Below are 8,658 nucleotides of genomic sequence, written 5' to 3' on the forward strand. Positions count from 1 at the left end.
TTTTTTTCCGCCGCTTGGGGCTGCAAAAACCCTGGAGCCGGCCCTGTCTCTGGGATAAATTTGGGGATTTGGTTTGAGGACGTGGACTGCCACAAAGCATCATAAACCACAGAACACTGTGTATCTTAGGAATTTTAAGAACAGCTGTTCCAAACTATCACTATATTGATAGTGAAGTTATTGCACAGTGCCCACCTCCAGCAACATCAGTCAGGAATTCCTGACTGCAAGTGCCAGTGCAAAATAGTTTGAGCTTGTAGAACAAAGACCCTTGCTACTATGGAGATAGTAAAAGAGCTAGAAGGAGTGTTTCCTAGTGCACAGTAGAATCCAACCTGTGCTTCACACTATAAGCTTGGAAATCTGGATGCTTCAGGATGTTGTATTGCTGTATTGCTCACTGGGAGAATGGAGACGTCTATTGCCCATTGCTGAGCTCTTTAAATCTTGAGTATGCTGAGCATATCCTTTGCATTGTATCAGGTCATAGCACAGCATGTGATGCAAAGTAATGCCACATGACCTAATGCAGTTAGTGCATCAATTCTCTTCTCTTCTAGTGGATTTGCACTTCTAAAAGTAAATAATTATTTTAAGTGGGTACTTAAAGTACCTGTGGGCAACTAATATTTTGCACAGCCTGTGAGTAATGGAGGATAACAGGCATTCTGCATCCAGCACATCTTTAAATATAGTTTATGGCTTTCACAAATTTACCGTACCTTGTGTCAGCCCTCATTATATTTTCTACTGCATATGCATGATTTTTAAAAATGCAATTAACAGTTATTTGGTTAAGAATGTTTTACCATATGTCATTTGTTCTGCCAGCAAGTGCTGCATGCAGAAAAGAGGGCTTATGTACATTTTCTCAACAGTACTGTAAATGAAATTGATACACAAGACTGAAGGAACGCACAGCATGTGTCCAGGGTTTGATGTTCTGCAAAATATAACGGTGTTAAAAACAATTAGAGCTTTTTTTCTTTTCTTTTTTCCCCGAGATTCTGGTTTTGCTTGAATGTGTACACTCTTTCCCCCAGTCCTGAAATGATTACTGATTGGCTTGCAAACAAACAAAAAAGTGAAAGGAAACTGAAATGTATTGGCCCTATTCTGATCAATGCATTTGTGCCAAATTCACACTGATATAACTGTGAGCTCTATACGTATATAAACAGTTTGACGGCTGCTGGCATTTGCAGGTTGATTAGAAATAATGACGGGACAAACCAGGATCTAAAACAAGACCCCCAGATTTGTCGGTTGGGGTGTGGCCACTAGCAGTGCCTGACATCTTCCAATAATCTGCTTTTATGTACCTCTAGCATTGGAGCCGCTTGATGAGCCCAGGGGGGAGGAGGGCATTGTCTGCAGTCACTTCCTGTGGCATTGTTAGGGAACATGGGGCGGGGGCTTCCAAGGCTTTTGGATTTCTGTTTGGAGGCTAGTAGATATTTCACTTTGAGCATGATCAGCTTTGAAAGAAACTAGGTTTCAGATGTAATGAATCCTGTTAGTTCCTGTTAAACCAGTGCCAGGATTGTACTGTACTTGCTATGTTGGGTCCGAATGCATTTTGGACATCCCTTCCTCTACCCTTAGACGCTTCTATGCCTCTTTCCTTTTCCATTCCTGTTAGCTCGACCGAAGGCCCCACACGGACCCCAGCCCTAAATGTTATTTTCCTTCTGTCCCTACATTTATGTTTGGCTGATTCAAGTTGCAGCAGTCAAAGGACCAGCAGATTGTGTATCTGCGTGATGCACATACAGTATGTTTCATTATCAAATGATTTCTCTTTAAATAGCCTGTCATAACAGAACTGATACCGTCTCTGGGGAAAAAGATAACTGTATTAGGTAACAATAATGTTAAACCTCCGTTTGTGTGTTCTCTTTAAAAAGGCAAAAATTGAAGGGCTCCCTTTGTTTGTAGAGCTAGGGAAACTCCTCCATAAAGCATGTGGAAAGTCAATTGGTGTAAGCTTTCTAAAGCCTGGTGGGAAACTGTCTGGGCCAGATCTTCAGCTAATTTGAATTGTCGCAGCTCCATTGAGTGTGGCTGAGGTAGGACAATATCCACACGTCATGTATCTGGTCCTATGTATTTAATTCTGCAGTTGTACGTGTCTGACTGTCACAGTCTTCCACGTACAACACTAGAGAACTGCAGGCTGTTGCTAGCTAGTATCCTGTGCCCCTCAAACATTAGTGAGGCTCAGCAAGGAGCAGATCAATGCGAGAGACTGGTTAAAGAGGTGTGTTCAAAAATATACAGAGAGACAAGACAATCCTTAAACGCCTTGGCAATACTGACTGGTATTACCAATAATTAACTCCAAACGTATTTCAGGTTAGAGGCTCTCCTTATAACCCGTGACAGTAATTTCATTGCTACCCTCGTTTAACCTTGGTTCTCTTTAAAAGCAGTGATTCTTTGAAGCTGTGGAACTTTTGCCCGAGGACTCTGCAGCAAGTGTGAAGCACAGGCAGGAAGTGTAGAGTAAGAAAATATGTGAGTTGATTAAATCTTAACAGTCCCATTTTCAGTCATGAGTGTGTAGCTTGGTTTCCGTGCTTTTTTTGTTAATGTGGCTTTGGGGTTGCATTTGTTTAGGATTTTTTAATGAAAAAATGAATAAAATGATGTACGCACAGTTAGGCGATATGATTCTGAGCTCTTTGGTTATTGCTGGACCGGTGCACCCTGAATGCAGCCACTATTGATTTTGCTGGAGCTACAGAAGTAGAGAGTAGGCTCTGTAGAAGAATAAATATCAGAAATGGATTAATGCCACTATAACAGGGGGGTTGGTTAACAACTAAAATTTTATCACAGTATGTTCTGTGTAGAAAATAGAACCCCTAAATTAGTGGTTTTTGCATCCAAATATTAGAATATGCTTTCAATGTTCCAGTTGAAAAAAGTGCTTATTCTACAATTAGGAGCAGCAATCTTTTTTTCCTCCAGCTAGTGATTGCTCTGATGATGGACAAGTTTCCTTTCATACAGGCTTACAAAGGAGATGTCTGAGACACTGTCTAATATTGGGTCACATATTATTCACTACAGCTAATTGTAAATCTTTCTATGACGCACTGAAAAGCCTCTTTGTGAATTAACACTGTTCTGCTTTATGCATTTGATTAAAAAAGATATTTCTCTATATGCAGTGCATGTCTGCTTTGCTTTTAAAATTACAAAGTTAGCAGAATATGTTGGATATATTTTCTTGGGGAATAGGGGTTTTTATCATATGATTCATCAAGGATTTGCCTTACCCTGACATTTGTGATATAAAGGAAAGTCAGAAAAATGTAATTTTCTTGATCAAAAATATGTTTTTACTTAAATGCAAATAAATGTAGTCTGTTGCTTGCAAAATATATGGTATAGTGGCTAAATAGGTTAACACATGTCTCTTTTGTTAATCGGAGATTTACATGCTGAATTTGCTTATGAATCTGTTATTTTTTCTTTTGTCTGTGCCATACATCTGAAAACTTAAACTAATGATGCCTTCATACTACAATGTTTGTTAAAGCAAAATGTTAATAAAACTTGTTCTGAGGACAAGACTGCATTGCTTGTGTTTTTCTAACTTCGCTGATTATGCAACAGTCAATTTTGTGATTAATACTGTTCATTTAAGATTTTGAATCTGGTTGTAAGTATGCACTTCAGATTCCTCATTTAAATTTATCTGTCATCTGCTAGCTATTTCTTGTAAGAAAACGATAAAGCTGAAGGATTTTATTTTTGGAAGACAATAATTGGCAGTGATATAAAAGCTTTTCAGCTTAAAGGGGGAAAGGTTGATCAGTTTAATCATATTACTAAACTAGAGACTTTATAAAAATCCTGGCAGATATACTGCTCCTGATTCTCTGTCACTCTACACCTTATGTAGTTGTTTACATCAAATCAAAATGAAAAAGTGCTGCAAAATCATAATGGTAACATTTCACACCCATTTTGCACTAGTGTAAATGTCAACACAAAGTACAGAGTAATGGAGAATCAGGCCTATTGTGTGGGAAGATTTTAATTATTGACTAGTGATTTTATAAGAGCACTAGTGTTCAACATTTTCTTAAAATCAGACCATTTTAAGGTGTCTGAAGTTGGGCACCAAAATCACTAGTCAAGTGTATAGAAGAGAATGGAAAACAAAAGAATACTTGATAGTGTGATATAAATCTTTTATTGGCCTGATTGACACCTTCATGTATTCTGTATGCCACATATTTTACAGAAAAGAACTACTATAGAAATGTTTTAGAGAGGGAATGTTTATTGTTGCTGGGATTTTTTTCTACCCCTCCACCCATAATCATTGGCTGAGTAACAATGAGTCAAACTATATACAGTAGTTTGTTGAGATATAGTTTTCAATACATAAATGTCATTGTTTCAATGTCCAGAAACTTCCAAATCTAGAAGGAAGCGCCATCATTATGAAGTTCGAAAGCCTGTCTTTCCAGTTATATAAACGAAATGTTATGCAGTCATATTTTTGGGAAAAAAAGAAAAGAAAAAGGACGTTAAATCCATTATTCATGAAGGACCAAAAATCATTCATCCCGTATCTTTGGCAGGTGTAATGTTGGGAGAGAAGCTCCACTTTTGGAAAAGTAAGAAGGAAACATTCCTCTAGCAAGGTAATTTAAAAAAAAAATGGCAGACATTTAAAGCTGCTTAGAGGTTTGGAATGTTACAAGGTCTTCCAGTGGAGATGGATTGCTGGGCAGAGCCAGATGAGACAGGGAGACACGTATGATAAATGCACTTTATCACATATCTGCAATTTATTATGCGAGTCTGCAATTTGTCTAAAGCTGCCACCTCCACACAAATTATGTTGACATAGGGAGGTGGCAGAATAAATGTGGCTGGGCTAGTACGTTTCCATGGCAGTTTTGTAAGACTGATATTCAAAATGTTGACAATGGAGTTCTCTAAGGGAATGTCTATAGTTTTCGGGGATTGATGCTGCGGCAATCGATGTACTGGGGGTTGATCTAGCGGGTCTAGTGAAGACCCGCTAAATCGACCGCAGATTGCTTTCCCGTTGACTCCGGTAGTCCACCGGAATGAGAAGAGTAAGGGAAGTCGACGGGAGAGCGCAGTAAGTTGACCTCAACTCGTTGAATCCAGCTACATTATTCTTGTAGCTGGAGTTGTGTAACTTACATTGACTTACCCCTGTAGTGTAGACAAGGCCTAAGTGTTTGCAGACTACTGAATGTCAAAGATGAGGTGCTAAGGCCCAGACCCTCAAAGGTATGGGCACCTAACTCCAGAGCCGTCCCTTAGGTATGGTGAATCAGGGTGACTGCTCTGGACCTCGCGCTTTGGGGGGGCCCTGTGGGTGGGGAGGTGAGGCGAGCGAGCAGGGTGAGGAGGCGAATGGGGGAAACGAGTGGCAGGCAGGCGGGGGGGCAAGGAGGAGCCTCCCTACCAGAACCTCCCCCACCCCCCCAGTGCCTCCTGCCCACCAGCAGGCCCCGCTGATCAGCGCCTCTGCCTCCCTCACTACACCTACCGCCTGCCACGGATCAGCTGTTTCGTGGCATCAGGAGGCGCTGGAGTGAGGAGCGAGGGCGCCACACACTCAGGGGTGGGGCAGGGGCAGGGCGGGAAGAGGCGGGGAAGGGATGGGGCGGGCCAGGGAGGGGAAAGAAGAGGTGGAGCGGAGTGGGGATGGGAAGAAGCAGGGCAAAGGTGGGACCTTGGGGAAAGGGGTGGAGTTGGAGGCGGGGCCTGGGTGGAGCACCCCCCCCAGCAGATTCTAAACTTGTTGCCTATGTCCCAGGCCCCACACCCTCCTAAGGAAGACCCTGCCTAACTCTAATTCATTTCAATAGGAGTTAGGCACCTAAATACCTTTGAGGATCTGGGCCTAAATCCCTCCTGTGATATACAGACACCCTTGTCTCCCATATGAGTTAAGGATGCTTAGCAGAAGACTCTGGCTACCATGGAGGAGCTGATGTTACATGTGTAGGTATACCAGTCTGTTCAAAACTACTGCTCCTAAATGAGCTGAGAGCACTTTTAAACTTGGTGTTGATTTTTTTCCCATGTAGTAGAAAACTCTGCATACCAGTGCATGTTTGTAAAGATGCTTTTTTAACCTTTATCCATTCCTGGAGGTGAAAGCGGTACTGTCGGATTTTAATGAGTCTTGTATCTCCTTATTTCTTAAATAAAAATATCAGGAGATGTTTAAATACCCAGATAGTGCGTTCCACTAGAATGATCAGCAACACTTTGCAGTAAGTGGCAAATCACTGTTAATTTCTTTGGAATTCACTGATAAAACATTAATCATAATGAACTCCTCTGGGGAAAAAAAGTCCCTATTAAAATGCAGCCAGTTGAGGAGGTACAAAGCCCACTGTAAAGCAGAAGATATGCTTAATGAGTGTACTCCAAATCGGTGTAGACCTGTGATTACCGTAAGTGGTCACTGTTGACTTCCTTGGAAATTGTGCACACCTGAAAAATCAGTCCGTGGATGTCTCTGCATTTCTGAGGTGGGCAGCTGTAGCCACATGTACCTGATTGAAGATGGTGACTTTAGTGAATAATATTTAATTAATACAGAGTGGAACGACTTCAAAAAGCGAGATTGAGACAGGGTCGCATCAGAATATCCCATCCTCCAGTGACTAGGACACGCAGAGATGGGAGACCCCAGTTCAAATTCCATCTTGTCATCAGGTAGAGGGGGGAATTGAAGTGGCATCTCCCACATCATGGGTGAGAATGCTACCTACGTGGGGGAGTTAGCTGTGCTCAAAGCACACCTAGCAGATAAGGCCATGCAGGCGAGTTAGCTGGGTCAACCCATATCTTCACGTGTGGTTTTAGGATCGCAGTGGGGCTTAGTTGGGAGATATGCATGCAGATGCATCTGTACGGCAGTAGTGCGCATGCCCTCAGGTAGAAACTTAGGCAACTAGGGAACTTTTACATTGAAAATTCAGGCACTGCATAAGTTTAGGTGCCTACGGGTGTTTTGTGGATCGCAGTAACCCCTAAATCTGGGATTTAGGTGACTAAATCCCGTTCTGGAGCTAGACCTTATTGCCTACAGTGAGCTCTGGATCAGACCATCTACGCTGTTTGCCTTACCTCTGTAATTGCATTCATCCACAGTCCTGGATACACAAGTTGTATTTTTGAAGTAATTTTTTTAGCTGCGCTAGTTTACACAATGGTAAGTACAGCAACGGCCATCAGCGAAGAAGAAGGAGGGAGAGATGACGGGGCTGAAGGAGCTTTTCCGAATCCTTATGGTGCTTCTTGATCCAGGATAATGATGCCTCACAATATCTCTCATGAAGTCTTCGTCACGTAGCAGATGTAATGGGACATGAGGTGGGCATGACGTAAAGTTCAATGTAGTTGTTATGTTCTTGCGCAATCTGGTTGTGTCGGCCCGTATCATCTGGAAGTGATGTCATGGGATTACTGCTGGATGATCATTATGTTTTATTTTAGTGATTAGATCGTTAATCTTTAGTTAGTGGATGAGACGTCTGAACTGTTCCCCTCACCCATCTCTCTCCTACCTGGAAATGGTTACATTTTCATGATAATGTGATGCTTGTGAAAAGCCCTGAATTTAGGGCTGACTTCAGTGAGAGCTGACTTCAGTGAGAACAAATCAGGTTCTTATAGCACAGATAGTAGATAATGTTTCACATCCCCGACTGAACCACAGTAGAGAGCAAGCTCCTTATTAATTCTTTGAAATGCCTCCTCTAGGCAGTGCTCTTGCCATGCTTATCGAGGCCTTGCCCTTTCCACTGAGCAAAGTGGTGAGTTATTATGGTGCTTTTGTGAGATGGAACTGAAATCAGACTGCAAACACCAACTTGTTTCACATAGGCCTGCAAGGAGAGACGTTGGATGGGAATGTCCTGCGATCACTGCCCTTTGAGGATGGATTTGAAATGGTAACCTACAGGTAAAACCTCTTTATCCCCTTTCCCCAGGAATTATCTTTTTGAAGTAGGATGAAAGTAATTTCCATGTGTCAGAGACAGCGAATGTGATCCAAGAGTTAATCCAAGTATCAATCAGTAAGAAAAGATCCAGGAGCCAGCTGGCCAATCAGAGGGGTGTTGTGAAATTAAATTCCCTCCGCTAACCTGCCAGTTATGTCACACCCTCTCAGCACCAGAACGGGGTTTATTTTTATTTTTGCAGAGGAAAAGGAAATCAGAGACCAGCTGCTGAAATGAAGTAGATTACTGATTCCCCAAGCGCCACTGCCCCCCGACATATGGTGATGACGAACATTTCAATTTTAACTAGTGAATGCTCCAAAAGCACTTCTCCTAGTACAGAGGCTGTGGCTGACTAACACTCATTGAAGGTGAATGGTGACGCATCCCCTCAGCAATCAGAAGCCACCAACATCACTGCCTTCAGCGAGTGTTTCTGTGTGGTTATTTCAAGAGCAGCTGCAGGTGCATTACTAGAGTGAAAATCCTTTGGTTCAAGAGACAAGAGGATTATTTGATGCCCCTAGTTAGAGAGAGAGAGAGAGAGAGAAAAAACAGGCAGCATCATTTACTGATGCTGTTTACTCTGGCCATGAATGCAGTAGCTACCCCATGTACTCTACTGTGATTACAGCAT

Source organism: Terrapene carolina, unplaced genomic scaffold (assembly GCF_002925995.2).
Source record: "Terrapene carolina triunguis isolate 2854851 unplaced genomic scaffold, T_m_triunguis-2.0 Scaffold132, whole genome shotgun sequence".
Classification (NCBI taxonomy): Eukaryota; Metazoa; Chordata; order Testudines; family Emydidae; genus Terrapene; species Terrapene triunguis.